At 46.5% G+C, this 21231-nt stretch overlaps 1 protein-coding gene across 1 annotated transcript in view; it reads left to right on the forward strand.

Moving 5' to 3' along the window:
- Positions 1-21231, forward strand: part of sntg1 (syntrophin, gamma 1) — a 47488-nt gene continuing 26257 nt past the window's right edge. The window contains exons 1-2 of the mRNA XM_084706671.1: positions 1-289; positions 468-573. The gene's annotated coding sequence lies outside the window, so the exon portion shown is untranslated. The remainder of the gene's footprint in view (positions 290-467; positions 574-21231) is intronic.

Below are 21231 nucleotides of genomic sequence, written 5' to 3' on the forward strand. Positions count from 1 at the left end.
CGGTGCGGTGGGGAGGAGAGTCGGGGTGTCACTGGCTGAACGGTCATCAGTGGCTCACCGTTTGATGCAGTTTCCTAGCAACACACCCGTCCATTTTCTGCTGACAAATGCTAGTCATTGCAAAGTATGACATAGATGGGAAAGCAGCATGACATGACTTCGTCCTAACCATAGTATGTATTGTTAGAAGGGTTCCTCGGGTGTGACTTGCCTGTAGTCCACCCTGCTGGCGGACCATGAGAAAGGGCTGGAAGACACACATCCTGGATCCTGCCAAGAGCACCGAGAGGTGGGCGTCATCAAATTACCCAAAGTGTTGCCAATCGCAATTGGTGTGCAACGTAATAGACTGTGCTTTGCTCTAATAAGGAATAATTACATTTGTAATGGCGTGGCATGTTCTTCGCTGCTCTGCGCCCATGTCATTACTCCATCTTATGTTTCACCATTGATTGCTTTGGTTCTAGAGGGGTCGACGTCACTGGAAATGATGCAGGGCTTGGGTTGCCAACGAGCTAAGCAGTCGCATGGGGAACAAATTCCAATGTACAGATCATCAATAAAGTCACTTTGGTAAAGGTTATTATTATTAAATATACAACCAGAGTATACGACCAGATTCATAGCTTCTCAATAAACATAATGTTCTTCCAAACAACATACTTATGGATTGATTGATAATTTATATTATAAAGTTATTGGCAAAGCAGACATTTATTGGACATTGAACTGTAGAAAAAGCACAATTTAAAGGCAGAGCTATCTATCAGTTATCTACTAAATGGCCTGCCTCTGGCAGCACAGACATGGTGAAAAGCCTTTTGGTAATGTATAATTTGCAGTAACCGCAGGGGGTATCTTTAACAATGCTGCTGTTTTCCTCCAGCCATTCTCATTCGGTTTTATAGACACCCTAATGGGACCTACCTTGGTGCCTTTGCCAACAAACACTTCACTTTTTGAAACAGGTTTGGAACAAATTGAAGAGAATCCACAATAATGGGACTGCTGCTCCAAAATGTTTTCTTGCCTTATTCCACCAAAACACCCAACCCCCACTCATCTTCTGTCCGACAGCCCATATGAGGGAGATATCAGAACGATATGCCAATGAAAGGGAAACAGAGACAAATGAAATGTGCAGGCTAGATCGTGATAGTGGGCCTTGTGAATGTGTCAGCCCTGGTAGAATCAGACCAGTCAGGTCAGAGAGTCGAAAGGGTGAGGGAGGTGGTGGCGTGGGGGGGGGGGGGGGGGGGGGGGGGGGAAGGGCGTGGGGGGCTCTGCGGAGCGCTCGAGGATAGACCCTCAGTGTCTGTGGGGGAGGCGGGCCGGCCAGCTCAGGTTCTGGGGGGCTGTGGGGGCTCCCAGGCCGGTCGGAGGGGGGTGGGGGGGGGGGGGAGTGAGGGCCCTAGCCTCGAGACTGTAACTCATTGTAGCCTGACTCCGCTGGCTTGGGTGGTAAAGATCGTGAAGTCCTGGACATTCATCAACCTGCCGAGGAGGGCCGCCTGACTGGAGCCAGCCTCTGTTTTCTTCCCCCCCCCCCCCTCCTCTCCCTCAGTGTGATCCAGCGCGACTGCGCCGAGGCGGCCGCCCCGAGGAGACAGACCCGGGTCAGTGCAAATAATCAGGCCTCTGACGCCTCGCCTCGTTACTCGGGGCGAGCGAGGCTGACGGGGGCGTGGGGAGATCCCACAGGAAGTCCTGCAGGACAGGGCTCACCCAGCAGGGTCGAGGTTAGAGGGCTCGGGGAGGAGGGGGTTAAAGATGTGGCCGTCTGGGCCACAAACAACACATGGGACAAGCCTCTGAACCACGACAAAAACGGAAATATCCTCCTGCTCTACCGGCGCCCCATTTACAGGGCAACCAACAGCCGCGTCGATGGTTTTCTCTCTCAGAAGTGGCGTGTGGATTCCTTCCTGTTTCAGTGTTGGTCCTGAGAGCTTTGTGTACTTGAGCCCCTCTACCACGGTGACCTTTCGTGAAATGTCTTGGGAGGATCTGACGTTAAAGACTAGCAGCTTAGCGCCTTGGCCTCCTCTCTGGGGTTTTCTCCTCTGCAAGCCGTCAGTGGCTTTCCTTATGACATGGTCCCAGCGATAACCGCGCTGAGTCAGAGCCCGGGCTGCGAGCATGGGAAAATGTCCGGGCTGGAATGTGTGGGGGGAACTTTGTCTGCTGTGAGGACATACTCCAGTCTGCTCAGCATCCCTTTATAAATCAGCCCATCTCTCTCACCTCTCCCTCTGTCATTTTCTCACTCCCTCGTTCTTGTGCTGAAGCCACGTCGACGTCGAGGTGCATCGGAGATGTCTGGTTAACATCGTGTTTCGACACGTTACAGATGTTGTATTTGTAGCAAACACTGCTTGTAAGTTATTGTTCTTCTTATTGTAGGTCGACTGGTCTATTCATGTCTTCCTCTCTCTCTCAGGACGCAGGCCTCGGAGATGGAGTGTGGTGTTGGATGTTTTATTGTGTTTGGAAGCTGAGTTGATTTAGAGCATGTTGAAATGCTCCAACAAAGCCCAGCTTCCTCACTCATGTTTCCATTTTCAACACTGGATCAATTTGCCTGCGAAAGTCATCATTTGTTCCCCAGTTGGTGTCATTCTTCAACTCTTTTAACAGTGGTAGTTGGAGCAAATTCCCTGACTGTCAAGGAATATTCCGCCATCTTGCAGGAGCTTTTGTAAAAGGTTCCCAGTCTGTCTCCCTTTGCTACTCATCAGGTTCCTCTCAGTTCAGACTTCTCATATCCCAAAACCGCCCCCTCTCTCTCTCTCTCTCTCTCTCTCTCTCTCTCTCTCTCTCTCTCTCTCTCGCTCTCTCTCTCTCTCTCTCTCTCGCTCTCGCTCTCTCTCTCTCTCTCTCTCGCTCTCTCTCTCTCTCTCTCTCTCTCTCTCTCTCTCTCTCTCTCTCTCTCTCTTGCTCTCTTTCCCCCCTCTCTGTCTCCCCCACAGTCTCATGGGAGCTCGGCAGTACAAATTTCCGTTTATGCCAGTGGCTGGGGCTGACGACACCGCAGCACTCTACCCCACAGATTGACGAGCCCTCTGATGCCGATGTGCTGTACATGGCAGCCACTCTGCAGCCACTCTGGAGCCTCCGCACATCTGGAGCAGAGTATGCTCACCGAAAAACGGGGGCCAACCTTGGCTGAGGCAAGTGTAGTCGAGTAAAACCGATGAAAGGCGCCCCCCCCCGCCCCCCCTCCTTCGCCCCCCGAGACCCCCCCCCCCCCCCCCCCCGACACACACACACACCATTTCTCCCCTTCCCTCCACCATCCGCTCCTGCCCACCCCTCCACCCCCGCCCCCAGCTCTAAAGCTATTATAAAGACCTTGGGACGACTGGATTCTATAAACAAAAAACTTGAGAGAGGCATTAAGAGACATGCTGGGGCTAATGATGGGATTGTGTGCTGTGAATGTCTTCATCCCAGTTGCCGCAATTTTCACCTTCTCTCAGTGTGTGTGTGTGTGTTTGTGTGTGTGTGTGTGTGTGAGAGAGAGTGTGTGTGTCATAGCCACTACAGCTAAAGGAAGCCACTCGAGAGAGTACTCAGCAGAAACTTTAACGTACAGATTGTGCTCATTGGCTTTAAATGTCTAATTATTTTAGAGGGGCATCAACATAGTGAAAGGATTTTTTATTTTTCAATTAAATTGGTGAACAGTAGTTAGTCTAAGAAGAATAAACATATCTAATTTAGTCTCACAGAAATATATGGCAGTATCTAAATTCTTCTCTCATTTAAAAAGCTGTCTGGATTCATTTCTTACTGTTCTATTTCAATTTCTGATTTTACTTCATGTCAGTTTTATTGTCGGTTCCAGTCGTCTCCAAGCAGAAACAAGGGAAGGCGTCAGTACTATTCCTCTGAGTGTGTTGGAAGTCTGTGTGTGAGGTAAAAAAGTGTCAAGGAATTCATTGTCTGTTTCTCCACCTGTTATTATTCTGGTCCCAATCAACCTGCTAGCCAGTCTGGAGCCAGTGGCCATCTGGAAACACTGCTCTGTTTATAAACTTGGCAAGGATCAGCACTCCAGGGCCCTGACCTCCCACACAAATCTGGAAACAATTAGAGCAAGACAGTCTGGCTGATTACTGCGAGAAGGCCCAGTGTGGATCCCACTGGCGGCTGTGGGGACGCCAGGGTCTTGTTAGAGAAAAACGCAAGCTCGCTTTTACACACATGCACGCATAATCTCACACGGTGCACGCTGAAAACACAGAGGCAGCGGCGCGCTCTCTCTTTGACATTCTTTCCCTTTCTCTTGTTTCCTGTGTCGCTGTTTCTCTTTTTATTTCTCACTTCTCTTTTACGCCCACGTGAGGACACCAGACCTTGAACTGATTTTCACGCACGGTTTTGCCATCGGATTTTTCCGGCATCATTTGCCTGACAGATTCATCAAGTTAAACATTTGTGGTGATGAATTGTTTTTCACATGATGAGAAAAAATGCACATTAAATCTATTTAAGCAAGCAGACCGTTATAACCCCAAAACCACACATTGACTCATGTTGCTCTGCCTACATACCACCTTACAGTCTAAATGTAGGCTCTGTTTCAACCAATATTGCCATTCCTCCAATTCTAAGGCATCTAAGCTATTGCGCGGTTGACCTTTTCTATACATGACGTTGCTATGAGGCTTACTTTATAGAAAACTTGTTACATCATGCTTCCCACCTCAGTCTTGTCACCAGCTGTTCCATGCCTGCGTTGTTTTGGAGCTGTCCCAGACCCCAGCTTCCAAGAGAACACAGGAGAGCTGCTGTTGGGCGACACAAGGAAGGGGCTTCCCTTGGGATCAGACAAAAAGGAACGTCAACTTGCAGAAACAAAATATGACTGTTGCTATTGTGCTATACATTCAAAATGAAAATGGCAAATGCCTTGCTCACCGTTCTGAGTTTGTGATTAGCACTGTCGGCCCACTTTGTCTGGATAAGTATTAGCTCATAATCATACATAACAAACTCGATAGCACAAATCGAATTCTGCAGCTTACATAAATAATTAGCGGGTATCACAAGTAAATCAAATAATGTTACTTTGGCAAACGAAAAACAATAAAAACAATTAAAAAATATTTATTTAAACAAATCCAACGATGATTTTGATGTAATATAATTATCTCCATGTTGGTGTAAGTGGATATCATTTTGCATTGATCCTTAGATGATATGAGCATTGGCCACGTTTCCCAGATTCGTTAAAAAGCTCTTAATGCTAAGAGATTCTTAGGAACGCTCTAAGAGCGCTCTAGAACACCCTCAGAACGCTCCTAAGAAGCGCTTAGCGTTAAGAGCTTCTTAACGAATCTGGGAAACGCGGCCATTATGGTTCATGTGGATGAATCAGCCATACAGCTGCTGTGCCAAACGTTGTGTTTGGAAGTTGGAGCCAAACACCTAAACTGGGTTACAGCATGAAGGTGAACACACAAACCTATCTAGGTCTGTACAGTCTCCCTGAGCCTTATCTAGGTCTGTACAGCAGTCTGTTGTTATTGGGCTGTTGTGGGATATACAGTACAGTAGTGTCTCATTCTGCAGTACAGTACTGGAACTGTTTGTTGACGCTGACCCAATTCCACTGTATAGCCTTTAGCATTAGTGGGATGATCAGCATGATAGTAGTGACAGGAAGTCATTTCTTTGTGTTATATAAGGATGTTTTGTGGTGTGCTCTGCAGCACATGAGAGCCAGGAGGGCCTGGATTTAATAAGAAAAGATGATGGGAAATGGGACCAAAGCCCAATAGAACATTTCCAGCTGGAAGTCCATCCTCTGTGCGAGGGCTAGTGCTGCACACCAGCTCATCAGGCTTAGTGAGAGACTGGGAGTTACTGCCTTCTCTCTACACGCAGTCTGAATAAGTGTTTCCTTGTCTGTTTCACTGCAGCAACGCAAATTGTGTGTATTACTTGATACTCTCACATTGACCACCTTTCATGGTGCTGAATGGAGTTTTAAGACTGTTAGTCCCTAGACCCCAGGCCTGAAGTTCACTTCACAGCACAACCCAATGTACGGTTATGCCTTTGTTAAGGATAGGACGAGCTATTGTGGAAGGTCAACTGATTCATGAATGAAGGAACAAGCTACAGTGACACACAGAAGAAGACAGTTAAAATAGCTTGTGTTCTGCTTCTCTTTGCTGAAGATGCAGGCTCGTGCACATGACCTCTTGTTATTGCATTATCAAGTGGTTAAATCTGGTATGAAATACTCTCCACTCCGCTCCTACCCTCCCTTTGAGAATTGCGCAACAGTGGAACAGCGAGTGGGTGAAAACAGGATCTGGTCCTGAACACTTTTTAGAGACCCAATGAACAAGGCCGGTGTATTTTTGAGAGTGGCAGAGGAAGAGCCAGGGCAGTGTCCTTCCTGACTACAGCTTCCTGTCCGTGTCCCGGCCGCCATAGTATTTGATTCAGGGCCTCCCACTACCATTGGCTGACTGCCCACCGTGCCATTGTTTCACTGCCCATTGATCTTGTTAGGTTCAACTTCCTCTAGCAACCTCTCGCCATCTTGACCAGTAACCACCATGCTCCAGCCTCCTTAAGGAAATTCATAACTTATACCCAAGTGAATCACTGGCATCATGTGTAATAAAAGCACCCCTCCCCCTCCCCCTACACACACAGCTAACCAACACACCCTCAATTAACGTCACACGGTTACACCTGACTCCTTCTCACCTAGGGTTTGATTGCACATACTGAAGGGTTGTGAGTAGATTTCCGGGATTACCAACATCCTGTTGGCAATGAGAGAAAGAAATAAGGAAAAAAAGATTGCGGAAGATTGCGAACAGGCTTTGGGGCATTATCAACACATTTTTTGTGATTTCAGTCAGTACAGAGTTTGCACATAGAAGAACATGACTAAGCACGTTACAAAAATAAATTACAACTCTTTTTAATTAAACAGACTCTTTCACCACAATGTTGTATTCTCATACTACATTTTTCATACGGCTTTCCTGGAAAAACGCAGCCATTCAGATAAAAGGAAAAAGCTGACGCTTCTAGAAAGCTTTCCAGGATGAGGCTACCATACCTACAGGATGTCTCCTTCCAGCCTCCATCTCTACAGGTGTACTGCTGCACAGGTCCAGGTGGTGGCAACAAGCCCTTATTTATACCTGAGTGCACCAGACACCTTCCTCTCAACTCCAGCCCAACCCCCCTTCCCACCTCTCCTCCCCCTCTCTTCTCCTCCCCCCCTTCCCCATTCCCTGACCTTATTCCTCCACTGAAAAAATGGAGTAGAGACTATTTTAAGTGCCAACACTTACAGTAGGAGATGTCTTACACACTCCTTCCTCCTCTGTGCGTCCATGTTCAGGAGGAATAGTCATCTTGCCGACTGGGATCCGTATCTAAAGATGCTCGGGTAATGATTTAAGCTGTGTACATGGTGCTACTGTTTTCCATTCACGGTCGTGTTCCCTGGCAACCTGTAGGGGGAGTTGGATCAGCTGGTGTTGACACTGTCGCGTACAGACTCCCATTCCTAGCACAGACAACATCAGAGAAAAACCTTGTGTCATCAGGCTCTCGCTAGCACCACTGCATTTTAAATATTACAGACAAAACTGCCCTGAGATGAATGTCATTATAGTAGAACAGGAGAAGGTTATCAAATAGACTGGAGAAACAGGTGATATTGCACACATTCCTCCTGTGATTAGACTTGATACGCGTTCAAGAAATGACAGGAAGAATTAATATTAAATTCCAACCAATACTTCAAGAGGCCCAAGCCAAGTGTTGCAATAGTAGGCAAGAGAATGTCTTGCCAAGGAATAGAAGGCTAATAAATATAACCAGGGAAATATAAGAAGGTATATAGACATTGTAAACATTTATACTGTTAGGTGTTTCGTGTCAAGTTAAGGCAAGGAGATGTTTCCTCTGGTCTGAGTTCAATTCTTTTTTCTTTTCTGAAAACTGAAAGATTGTGAGCCAGCTGGCAGTGGACACCATTGAGGAAGCAGGTGTTTTAGATTTGAGTGGCAGGTGGTATCCACTTCCTGTAGTGTGGCTAGCAGGACCTGCTTGTAATTCCTCAGTATCCTCAACCAATGGGATTTAGGCATTTAAAGCTACAAACTCTCAAAACTCCTCTGTAATAGATTTTTAAAGGAAGATTTTGACTTTGGACTTTGACTTGAAATTGTGTCCTTCAGTGGTTATATCAACCAAAAAGCTGGGGAAAATGTGCAAATCTTTTACATAGTCAAACTTTTCCTCTTTAATACATCCTGTAAAATCTCGAGCAGGTGGACCATTTTTTCCATTCCACGACTCCCACCTCTGAAAATCTGGCAAGTGCTGTGCATACTGTGGGCTCAGTCTCTCCAGGCTTGATGTGAACACAATTTATGAAAATCAATCTCAAAATCATGTCCTGAAGGACTGGCTCCAGAACAACAGCTTTGAAAGTATTTACTCAAACAGTGATAGCTCTGTGCAGCGTGTTTGAACTAGTTGTCTTTGCTGCTTGCATTCACAGCCCTCAGCCGTGGAATGCAGGGCTTTTCTTCTGGTCTGGGTGGTGCGGCGTCTCTTGCAGTCACTCTGTCATTACACTGGAGGAGTCACACACATGTGCGGGCGAGGCTTTTGAGGAGATCTCCTCCCGGAGATGACAAGGTTACTCCACACAACTCCCGTCTCTGAGATCCCCCTCACCGATATGACCTAAAGGTGTGTGTGTACTGTTAAGTGGGCTTGTGTGTGTGTATGTGTGTGGGCTTTGTAGATGTCTGTGTGTGTGTGTGTGTGCGTGTGCGTGTGCGTTTGAGTGTGTAATCGTGTGACATAATCATTGTGACTGGAGAGGATCTAGGTTGTGGGTCGACGAGGTGACTGTCTGACCTGTCCCTTCCAGGGCAGGTAATCCACAGTCCAGGTCATCGCCTCTGGATTTCAAACTCTTATCAGGAGATGCCAGGGACTTGTGACAGTGAAAATACTCCCTCCAGTATTGCTATGAAGTGTAACAAAGAGAGGAAAGGATCACAGCACATTTATCATCGATCTCACTTGGGATTTTTTTTTTTATGGCCAGGGGATTACATAAGTTTCATGGTTTTACAAACTCAACAATTATTTTTACTGGAAGCTTTTCCTAGGAGGACAATTGCCATAGCCATCTGAATATCTACCACTGAAACCATGAAACTATGATTTCCCATGATAAAACTGGCTGGTCAACCAATAGTACAATACAACTATCTTCATACGAAGATGTGTAAGGCTATTATAGTACAAAGAGAATAGTTATAAAATAGAATTGTAAGCTATGAACTCTTCACCTGCCTTGAAGCGCTTCACAAAAGAACTTCCTGTTGTTTTCTTTGACACACAGGTTGAAAACTCCTTGTGGCTTTTGAAAATCAGCCACCCTTTCGCTCCTAGCCATCAGCTATGAATCTAAAAAGAGTAGCTAGCTGGGGGCTACATAAAGATGTCAGCCTGATAAAAGCTAGTTTAACCTGTCTTACTCAAGACTGCACTGCTCTCCTCACAGTGGAGGAGGGCAGTGCTAGAGACCACCAGATAGGAGCTAATTGTCTGATTAAATCAAATGTAAATAGTCTTAGCCAAACACTTGTTAATCAGTTTGGTCAAAATGCCAGATCCATACAATACTGAATCACATCTGGAGAGCTTGTCATTTCAAACATCAATGTCTGTCTTTTTTTTTCTCCAGAAGTTAAAGGGATGAATGGTTTGTTGCGCTTTGCTAAATAGCTGTCTGGCAGCTCACTCTGACTCAGTTCAAGCTTCCTCTGTTTGTGCAGGTTGTTTTCAGTCGTCACATCTCCGAAGTTCCAACCATGCAGGTACATGTCCGAAGAGACTGAGTGACATACCTTGCTTTTAAGAAGGTTTTATTCAGTGAAGCCAGGGAGATGGACCATGGCGCTAATCTTCCCTGACACCCCCATGGTGGTGGACTATAGCAAAGTAAACAAGGCAGAAAACGACAGAGGAAACTGCATTGTCCCTTCGGGAGTCTCCAGAAATAGTTGCTTGCTAAATCTTGTCTTAATCACAGGAATAGCGCTGTTAGAGAACAGAGAACAAAGGAGCACACCAACCCTAACCCGGATACATTGATAAATCAACTACTCTAAGAATGAACTCCACAGGTCATTTGGAGATGACCGGTGTGAGATAAAAAGTCTGTGTTAGCTGGTTTGGGCTTTTATCTTCGAATTACCAAACCTGCATGAGGGCTACACCAAATCTCCCTGCCCATCTCGGGGTGGTTTTTCCATCACAGGCTGAAACAGGCTCAGGATCTTGGATTTCATCGTTTAGATCAAACTGGGTTGAGCATTCTGATATGGCTTAAGAGCTCTACTTGAAATCCCTTGTGCTAAAGAAGCCCACTCTATGGTCTGTCAGAAACAAAGCAGAGGTGCGTTGGTGAATCTGGAGGAGTCATTTGCCCTCAGGCCTTCTCTGGCTCGCGAACCTGCCCAAGACAATATCTTACAACCCATTGAGTCACTTGTTCAAAATATCCTTCCTCCACATTCCTTACCTTTAACCTTTTCCCTTGTCTTTTTCTTATTCTTCTCCCACCGAGATAGTCTTCCATACACATCATTACTGTCAAGCTGTGATTACAGGAATCCTTGGCAACGTGACGAGACGTGCATGCTGACATAGCTGGGGGCTCTGCAGCACTACGTCAGCAGCTACAGGTGCCTTCTCAGAGTACGGCCGTATAGATGGCAGTTTACAATCATGTCTTTATTTCACACAGCGCCGCACTTTCATTAATGCTGAATGGCATAGTGTGGTGGTGGTGCAAGGAATGAAAAGAAAGAATGAAAGAACCAACTGCACAATTTGATGTCTAAGATAAATTATTCATTGTAAAACACGATGTGCCCCCTGGGGGAAAGAGACATTAGTTTGGGGTTGTTTTTGACAGTGTTTTGATTGTTATTCACAGTATTGGTCTAATTGTGTCACATGTATCATAAGTCTTTGTGTCTTTCCATCGTTTAAAAAAAGTTCCAATTCTTAAGAAGCTCCAAATGCTTTCAGTGAACCCCAGAAGGGCAGGTCACAGTGAATAAACTAAGTGCTTTTCGGAGCAGAATGGTTTGTGGATCTTCAACTTGTCCTGACAATTCGACAGGTTGGGTACCTCTCACCAGGAACACCTCAGAGCAGCGTCACGTCTGCTCCCTGCACCTGCCACAGGCAAGTGCCTTTGCTTCACAAAAGCATAACTTAATGCCGAGGCAGGTCCCAGCCTGCATCCCCTCCCTCCCTCCCTCCCTCCCTCCCTCCCTCCCTCCCTCCCTCCCTCCCTCCCTCCCTCCCTCCCTCCCTCCCTCCCTCCCTCCCTCCCTCCCTCCCTCCCTCCCTCCCTCCCTCCCTCCCTCCCTCCCTCCCTCCCTCCCTCCCTCCCTCCCTCCCTCCCTCCCTCCCTCCCTCCCTCCCTCCCTCCCTCCCTCCCTCCCTCCCTCCCTCCCATCCTCTGACTCAACCCTGCCTTGCTGTTTTTGTATGTCCCATTGTCAGGAGGATGACAGAGAAAAAGACGCTACTTGACCTTCTTTGGGCGTTTTCATTGCGATGACTTTCCTGTGGGCCCGATTGCCCTTGAGGAGACACTGGATTGTTGCCAGGAGTTACTGCTGGTGGGAGATTTGAGTTGGAGAAATCTCCCCCCCCCTCCCTCCCCAGCTGGTGGTGTAAATGAGCCACAGAGCAGATAATACCTCTTACACTCAGTGCACAATGTGTCTGGTCTATTAGCATATCCAATTCATTTTCTCATTTGGCCTTGTAAGAGCCATGATCAGATGGAGATAACTACATTTATACAGCCCTCTCAGTCTCAATACTTCACAATACTAACAGTCCCCAATTGCAGTGACAAAAGAGGCACAGATTCCTCCCTCATAGAGTTAGCAAGTGCATTGACGGCTTTTTGGGGGGGGAAGTACTGGGGCTTGGAAAGCTCAGTGTCCAAGGAGACTAGCTTTCTGCTCCAGACAGTCCAATGGGACAAGCCCAAGCACATAGAATGTTACATTCCACTTTCTTTATCTCCATCTTCCTCTCCATCTGCTGCCAATAACATCATCAAAACGCTGCAGTTTCTATGATTTCCTCCCTTCTATGTCTGAGTACCCAGTGTTGCGAGAAAATGAATCTATTGAAAACAGAAACTGAGGAGTTACATCTCCCTGTATGAATACAGGGCATCAAAAAAAGATATAAAAGTTTTTTTTGCCTGGAAGTTACTGTATAAGGAAAAGGAGCTTTTTGGAGCTCTCTTTTGCCCATTGAGAAAGTCAATTGAATTAAAGTTAGATCTATACCAGGTCATTCTCCCGTGACAAACACATTTATGCTTTCCCTGTCTGGTAAGTCAAGAGAGAGTTAAGAACATGGGATTCCGTATTCCATGTAATGTCTTGAATGGGTGTCCTGATTTCGTCTCGGTAGCACCATGTTCCTGTCTGCATTCATGGAATCATCTTAGAACTGGGTGTCAGACTCTTGTGTGGCCTTTTCTCCCTCACCCCCACTGCACAGCGCACTGTACATCCTAATGTCAATCAGGACTGAGTGCTTGAAACACTGAGAGAATGAACACACACAGTACCCGGGAAAGCTTCACCTCAGGCTGTTCTTTTCTGTTGCTTTGCTTAAAGAGAAGGGCAGGTCATTTGTCACTGATTTCTTTCTTTTCTTCCTTGAGATTAGCAAGGCTCCTTTACACCGCCTAGTAGGTAGGAGACGGGAGGGAGAGGTGGGGAGAGAGAGATAGAGAGACAGAAAGACAGAGAGAGACAGAGAGAGACAGAGAGAGACAGAGAGAGACAGAGAGAGACAGAGAGAGACAGAGAGAGAGACAGAGACAGACAGACAGACAGACAGACAGACAGACAGACAGACAGACAGACAGAGAGAGAGAGAGAGAGAGAGAGAGACAGAGAGAGAGAGAGAGAGAGAGACAGAGACAGACGGACAGACGGACAGACGGACAGACGGACAGACGGACAGAGACAGACAGACAGAAAGAGAGAGAGAGAGAGAGAGAGAGAGAGAGAGAGAGAGAGAGAGAGAGAGAGAGAGAGAGAGAGAGAGGGAGGTATTAGGGCAGCTACACCTGTGGCAGCAGAACAAGTGTATCACTGTCTGGGGCCCGTGTCCCGGCTTGTTGGGCCCTCTCGTCAGGAATGCGCCGGTGAGACAATCAGGTGCAGGAGGCGCGTGGCGGCTTGCTGCGGGGTGAGATAACCTGCTCGGAGACACCGAGTGCCAGTGGACTCCCTTTGCTATCTCCACCCTTCCACCCTTATATGCAAACCCAGGAGTGTGTCCAAGTGTGGTCGATGGTTGTGACGCATCATGGGACAGAGTTGATTTCACAACATTCTCTGAGATCGCACGGTAATATTGTTAGGGTATTCAGGGGGCATGTCTGTCCATCCCTGCATGACTCATTCGATTTATCGGGAATGGGGTGGAGTACTCTGCTGGAAATTTGGTTTAGTCTGAGGGAATGAATTATTAATCTCAGTTAAAAGGTTACAGGCAATTTACCTGGCTTGGCAGGAAACAACTTCAACACAATCAGATCAGTTTGACTTTTACAGTCTTTGTTTTTGTTGACCACTTATTTTATTTATTTTGATGCGTGTTTGTTTTGGCCATGATTTGCAACATGATAGACATTGGGTGCAGTAGATTTTGGAAGCATATTGTTTCAAAGCCAAAATAACCAGGAAGATGTATTTATGATCTACTCTCTTTCCAAACCACATATTAAAAATGCTTGAAACGCATCATGTTAAACAGGTTTTAGCTCAGCTTCAAATGTAGATTTCTTGTTAAGTGGGGTTTTCGCAATCCAAAAACACAAAACGTCTTGACCTATCAGCCCTGGTGAGTTCAGATTAATGGGTTCTTAACTACCGTCTCTGTTATTATGAAGCATATTTCTAAAACACATGTTGCCTCTAATGGGAATATTATTTACCACTGAAACCCAATCGTGACTTTTGAGGAGAAACGGCCCTACTCAAATGTTCATTTTTCCAGAATGTGTGTTTTTGTTGTCTAAGTTTTCCTTGGTGGCACTGAACAAAGTGTTCTACTGTGGAGTAGTTTCTGCGATCGCAGACACAGTGTCTGTACAGGGAGTTCCTGCCCCTGGCCCAAAACCCACAGACCCACTGCAGAGGAGGACAAGGTCAGCCATTGCCTCAGCTTTCTCCTTCAACTTACAGGAGATTTACCTCACTCCAAAGTCGTATTCCCTTTAGTTTTGGTTCAGCAAGGTTTACTTTACAATGAAACTCTGAGATGTGTAAATCAAATGAAACCTCCTAAAAATCTTTTACAGTACTGCTTTATCAAATTGTGCTATGTCAGCAACTGCACACTGGCCTCTTGAGCCAGTTGCAGGTGGGTAGAGGTCTGTCCTACATTTCTTTCCTCAGTTCGCTGTAAATATCTCATATACCATGCCTTTCGCTGCCTTTAACTCTTTGCTCACATATGCTTTGCTCCTGAGAGTTCTAATCTGTTGTTAGAATTCCAGACAATGTTGCACGTGATAAGGGAAGCTCAGCGGTTGTGGGAGATAAAACAAGCAAAACAGCCACCAATGAGAGCGTGAGGAGTCAGAACAGATTGCGATTTCACTTTGAAGATCCTCCCTCACCACCAGACTGCTGCCTTTGAAACAGACGCTCACTGTCAATTGAACAACCTCTGCCTTATGTCGTTCATCACCCGTGACTTTACGAGAATGTGCATCACTTTTTCTATGGTCATCTTGAACAGAGAAATTTCATGTAGCCTGTGTTGGATTTAGAGTTAGGCTCTGGGAAACGTACGTTTGGAAAACCAGTAAAAAACATACAGAGGAAAAATATACAATGTCCTCAACCCCACCATGCATATCTCCAAGTCCCACCCCTCTTTCTACATCCTCCCATCCTCCCAGAAGAACAAAGTCATAACAATCAATCGAATAGACTGAATGGGAGTGGAGTACGTCTACACTATGTGTTTATCATGCAGATCCCACGTGAATGTGTTGTGACATTGCATGGGAGTGAGGGGATCTTCTATAAATGGAAAAAATGACAATTCACTGCTGAATGACTCAGATGGATGATTCAATTTGATTGGATTGCCATGTGCCTCAGTAACTCCAGAGTAAGACACGTCAAGGGCTTTCTGCAGGCCCTCCCTTTAGACTGCTTCCTTTTTACTTTACTTTCGACATGCTGACGGCTAACTGCTATGGGGGCCGAACAGGGAGGCTCTCTGTGTCCTCTACATTTCCCTCCCTCACCCCTCACCCCTCACCCCTCCACACACACACACCCCCATGACATCAGTCCAGATGACAGGGCCAATGGCAGACAGTGTCTTAGGGCTCTCACTAGGTCTGGGCGGAATGATGTGGAATCTGACCTTTGACCTAGTTCTGACTCTGACATCCCCAAGTCATTTGAGCCTGCGACAAGGGCTCCTATTGGCTGTGTAACATGGCTTGCGAGAGAATTATACGCAGCAACGCTGTACATCCTTGAAATTCTTCGATTGGAAAATGATGTCAGTGGCAAGGCTAGATAGCTCATTCTTTACTCTACATGCAGCAAAATATTTTGGTTGAGTAAATGTGTGTGTGTGTGTGTGTGTGTGTGTGTGTGTGTGTGTGTGTGTGTGTGGGGTGGGGGGATCTCTATTTGGACAATATCTGATACTATTTTTGAAAGCCCAAGACAAGATGTTCCTTCCTCTTTTGCTCTCCTTGATCATCACACTGATTTTGATCATCGTTTGAAATGCATAATTTGTGTCTGATGACTTGTTTTGCAATCTTTCTTCTTGTGGAAATATTTCTATCAAAAAGGACTCGCAAACACGTGAAGTGGAGACTCCCTGGTCATCAAATATGACTCACTGCTGTGTAGACCCTCCCAGCCGAGAGAGGCCCCCAGAGGCCCCCAGTGACACTGCTCTGAGCTCACCTCCAAACAGCACGGCAGACACAGGACTATTCGGCACGGCCCAGATGACCTCATCTCCACACACAACAACAATATGACGCCTTCAAGTAAACACAGTCCAGATTCACAACCTACCCCCCCCCCCCTCTCTCTCTCTCTCACTTCAAAGCTGGTGCATGCTGATAACAAAGCAGGCTTTTGGAGTGCCCCTCCTCTCCCACGTGGAGATGGTGGCCGAGACACATGCAGGGGGTGGGGGGGGGGGTGGGGGGGGGGGTGGTGAGAGAGGGGAGGTGTGAAGTGCCTTTTGACTGCACAGCACCTGCTGCTTCCCCCCCCCCCCCCCAACACCCACAGCCGGCCAGACTTCCCTGGCCCATTTGTCCTGGCGGAACAGATAGCTGAGATCAACGATTAATTAGCCAGTCAGGATTCAGAGGGAAGGTTTGGAGGTGGAGGTGGGGAGTGGGGGGAGAGGGGGGAGCGGGGGCAGGGCAGGGCAGAAAGCAGTGGGGTTAGGGGAGCTGGAGGTCAGGGGGAGAGGGGGGGCAGGGCAGGGAGCTGGAGGTCAGGGGAGAGAAGGGGTTTGTGTGCCCTCCTGTGTGTTTCGGACACTCCTTCTGTCATACAAGTGGAACATTCCTGTTGACTGTGGCAAGTAGCACTGCTGTAGTAGGAGCATGACGTGTTCAGCTCCACAGTCCTGTCAGTCCTGCTGTCACGACTGCTCTCTCTGACTGGCTCCTCCTGTTACGACTGCTCTCTCTGACTGGCTCCTCCTGTTACTACTACTGCTCTCTCTGACTGGCACCGTAGACAAATCGTACATCTCATTGATCCCCACGACAGCTTCAGGGATCTTGAAGTCAACTTGGCACTCTAGCGTCAATTAGAAAGACCGCAAATGAGTGTTAATCAGAATGTCATTAACATTATCTATGACATCGTCCAAATGGTACTAGCACCATTGCCTTGAAAGTCTATGCTTATCCCGCATCAATCAGTGTCCTTTCAGTCTTATCAGCTGTGGCAATCTCTGCTGCTCCCAGCAGCTAGCAGCTGGATCAGGTCTCCTGTGATCAGTCCATTGGAATGAGACGTGGAACATTGCTGCAGAGCAGAGCAATTCACTCTAAGAACCTCAAAGGCCGTGGACTATGAAGAGGAATGCAGCAATGACAGAGGATATTTATGACAGCTAGGATGGTGGCCATGAGCTGGAACAAACAAACCAGACAAACAGACTCTCTCTGCTCAGTCATTGGGAGACAACACCGCTGTTTCATAAGGGTCTGTAATTGCGAAACATTACCCCGTTCAGCAGAAATATTCACCCTCCTCCATTTGTTGTCGTATGAATGTAGGAGTGCAACATTTTTTCCATACTTCTTGGGAAACAGCATGATGGCTAGAAAAACATTAAGCTCTAAATTCACTGTCATCGATTACGTTTGATCAGAATTATAGGTATACTTTCCGGTCACTCTATCAAAAGATAGGGAAGCTGACACCCAATTCATTCAACTATCAAATGTGTTACCGAGTTTGTGGCAAACTGATCAAACCACTTCTAACAACACAGGTGACATCACAATGTGCATGTGTGTGACACAGTACCACCAAAGAACTTATATTGACTTCTATACTCTTTGGTACCACCGTGCAGTGGCCCTGTATGACATTTACATGACATTACATTTATTTCATTTAGAGAGAGCTTACATGACAACATGATTCCTAAAAGGTGTGGACATTTGTTCATGCACAGCACAGCGGGAGTGGCCAAACCACAGTAAAGCTGCTCTGTAGGTCTTTCTCCTGTCTAGGCTTGTCTGCCAAGCACAATGCCCAGACTCTGTATAATGTGGCCGGGAGCTAGTTTATTCAAGTGTCTTTTGTTTGCGCTCCATGCTCACCTTTTCCCCATGCCGATGATCAGATAACCAGTCAACAGAGAGGGGGGGGGGGGGGGGGGGGGATGCAAGGCATGTTCTGTAGCAGCAGAAGGCCACAGGTGTCATCCCGGCTGGACTACATCAGCAAGTCAGCATGGGGTGAATCGGGGATGGAGTCTTTACACTCGCGTTCAGTTTGGATTTTTCAGGGTTCCGTTTGGGAAACACGAGTGCGTTTCCATGGCGTCATAGAACCGCTTGCTTCCTCTATCGCTGACAAACACAATGTATGTGTGAGGCTTTCTTAATGCGTTGGTAGCTGCGTCATGTCTTCATGTTGTTTAAGCAGGATGGCACCTGCTGCCAATCCTGAGGCCTTCATATCCCGCTGGAAAACAGAGCTGGTGATTCTCAAGCCCCTGCAGTGTTCTGTTTCACTATTTACCTGTTAACTTAGGATAGGTCACGCTGCAATATGTGTGTCCCAGAACAGCTGGTCTTTGATGTCGGTACCTGGGACTCACCAGGGATCGCTCTGTTCCCAAGGGACCTCCACAGTGGTTTGATCCAGTTACTTCCTTTTGCTTGAAAAAATTCTCTCGGCATGCCTTGTGGCTATGGAAGCACTCGATCATTATTCAGGGTTTCGCTCCAGCTATTATCAATCCTTCTCCATCCAGATGCGGTGTTTGGAAAGGTTTGGGATTCACCACTGCTACTGGAATTTTAGCGGGAGCGTGGGCACATGTCTGAGCGCATCAGCACCGTGTTTTCTGATGTTAGTGTTCGTTTGTGTCGTTGCTGAGGAGGGGAGCTTGAGCACCACTCACTAGCGGCTTGTGGCCAGACAACTCTCCCCAGCCCTGATTCATCATAATTAGGTCACTGGCTAGGTCTGGCAGCCTCCCTAGGGAGGCTCTCACACACTCATATGCTATCTGCAATACCTACCAACCTACATAACAAGGGCCAGACCCAACCGCGCAAACACCGGCACGAAGATGAATCAGTCCTCCAAATAATCGATAATGGATCCAATGGGTGGTTTATTCAATTTGGAGAGGGATAGCCTATCGAACACCAAACAACAGCTCGCATTTTACAGTTTGTTTCATTTGTTTTCTCGGGGATTTTGGACAGATGCATCTGTGAAGCTGGTGGACTTCTCATTTGAAATGTGCTCCCTGGTAGGCATACCAATGTACTGCTTCACCGCGTGTGAGGACGTCAGGGACAGTTTGTAGCCATTGTCTCCATTCAAACAGCACAAGCCTACTGATCACTTTCACAGAGCCCAAGAGACAAATTCCTTTGAGCCCAGATGACGTTAAGTAAACCTGAATCCATGGAACACATCCATGCTAATCAGGGTTCCTGGACCGTTCTAGGGAGTGAATATTATATTAAAGGAAGGGCTGGTATGCTAGAACAGCTTGTCATTCAGATGATGTTCACTCTAATTGGTTAAGTAGCATGCGATTCAGGTTGTAACTGTCACATGATAGACCAGAGCCTTTTGGTTAGTGTAGGGCAGTCGATGTCAAGCAGACTCTCCATAAAGCCCTAATAGGCCTAAGAAGAGAAGGTTAAAGAGAGGTCAGATTTGAAGCACACACACAGACAATAACATCAGACATGCTTTATTTATTCCATGCAGATAAAATGATCCCATGACAGTTGACTTGACTAACAGTATAACAGAACGGGTCAAAGTAATGAGCAACCATCTAGATCTGACCAGTCAACAATCATCTCGACATTCATGCAGTCCAGTCATGCACTTCAATGCCAGAGCATGCTAGTCGATACATGAAGGAATCCTCGACACAGTAATTAACCTTCCAAACTGTTGTACCGCCAAACCATAATATCAATACATCATGGAGCAAGTGTTGCTAAGGGCATGACTGTTCTGTTTAAGGACGTGTGGTGACAAAGGGTCATGTTGTTCCCTAATTGCAGCAGTCATGAGTTTCTGAGTTGCACACAGAGTAGGAAATACAATCAAGTACGATCACAGGTTCTTTTGACAGCTGACCTATGCTCGACAAGACAGCGACTTGAAAATACCAAAGTACTATTGATTATGACAACACAGTCTTGCTTGTCTCAGTCTTGTCTCCCCAGCCTCTGATGTGGACATGTGGACCTAGCAATCCCTAACAAAGATATGGGGACAACCCTACTGCAGGAACTGATAAGACTGCAGTCCTCAAATCAGTTTTGTTGACTCTTCAATCAAAGCCCAGTTATTTATTTATTAGCCTAACATTCTGACACATGAAAAACAAAACGGACTCAGTGCTCTTTTTCTGTTTACGAATGTATTTGTAGTCGTGTTCAAGTCACCCAAACTCACAACAACTGCTTAGTGTGCCACAACCTTCTTCAAAACATTCTACTCACAACTCCATAGTCTATTATCAACCAATCCTGAACTGTATGGTTTATGTAATTTAAGTAAGGCAAATATGCATCCTACTAGACAGCAATGCAAAACAAATAAAAGCTATTCAATAATTTGGGGAGACAGTGAAAATGAAACAGAATCCTTTCTAACAAGATGTTGGAGTTCCATAAACAGACTTGCTCCTCCAGGCTGTTCAAGTAGCTGAGTGAGAATATACAATCAGCCCCATTCTGCGGGGCCAGTGCTGGAGAGGAGCCGGTGGATCACGCTCTGCCCAGGACAATCAGCCCTCACAGGACACCGCTAACTTTATTTGTTCCACTTGACGGTCATAAAGGAATCACACTCCCCATTCACCACCAAGTCAGCAGGTTTCCAACTCAGCCTCCGTCTCCATCCAGCTATCCCAGGGCTCTCTGTGTGTCACCACCGTTTATTGAGTGGAGTGAGAATTACAATGGTACATGTTGCTGTTACTGTATACCCTGCATGATGCATTGTTGACTACTATATACAGCTCTGGAAAAAATGTAGAGACCACTGCACCTTTTTCTTTCATTTTTAAAAAGGTTGAGAAGGACAATTTTGAGGTAGGAACAGAAGGGTCAAATTCGCAGTGGCCTTCTGTTCCTCACTCAAACTGTTGTTAATGAAAGAAAAAGGTGCAGGGGTCTCTACATTTGTTCCAGAGCTGTAAGTCTAAAACATTGTTATGGAGAAGAAACATTCAGAGAGCAAAAAGTAGCTGCACAAGCCATGGAGGAGTGCTACGATGTCCTATGGTGCCTTACACCATGAAGGGGAAAAGTAACCCGAGGCAACAAATATTTCTGACATCCATCTCTTTCCTGGTAAACAGGGAAATGAGATGGCCCTACTG

The sequence above is a fragment of the Hypomesus nipponensis genome, chromosome 10 (genome assembly GCF_054491055.1).
Source record: "Hypomesus nipponensis isolate SF chromosome 10, ASM5449105v1, whole genome shotgun sequence".
NCBI classification, from domain to species: domain Eukaryota; kingdom Metazoa; phylum Chordata; class Actinopteri; order Osmeriformes; family Osmeridae; genus Hypomesus; species Hypomesus nipponensis.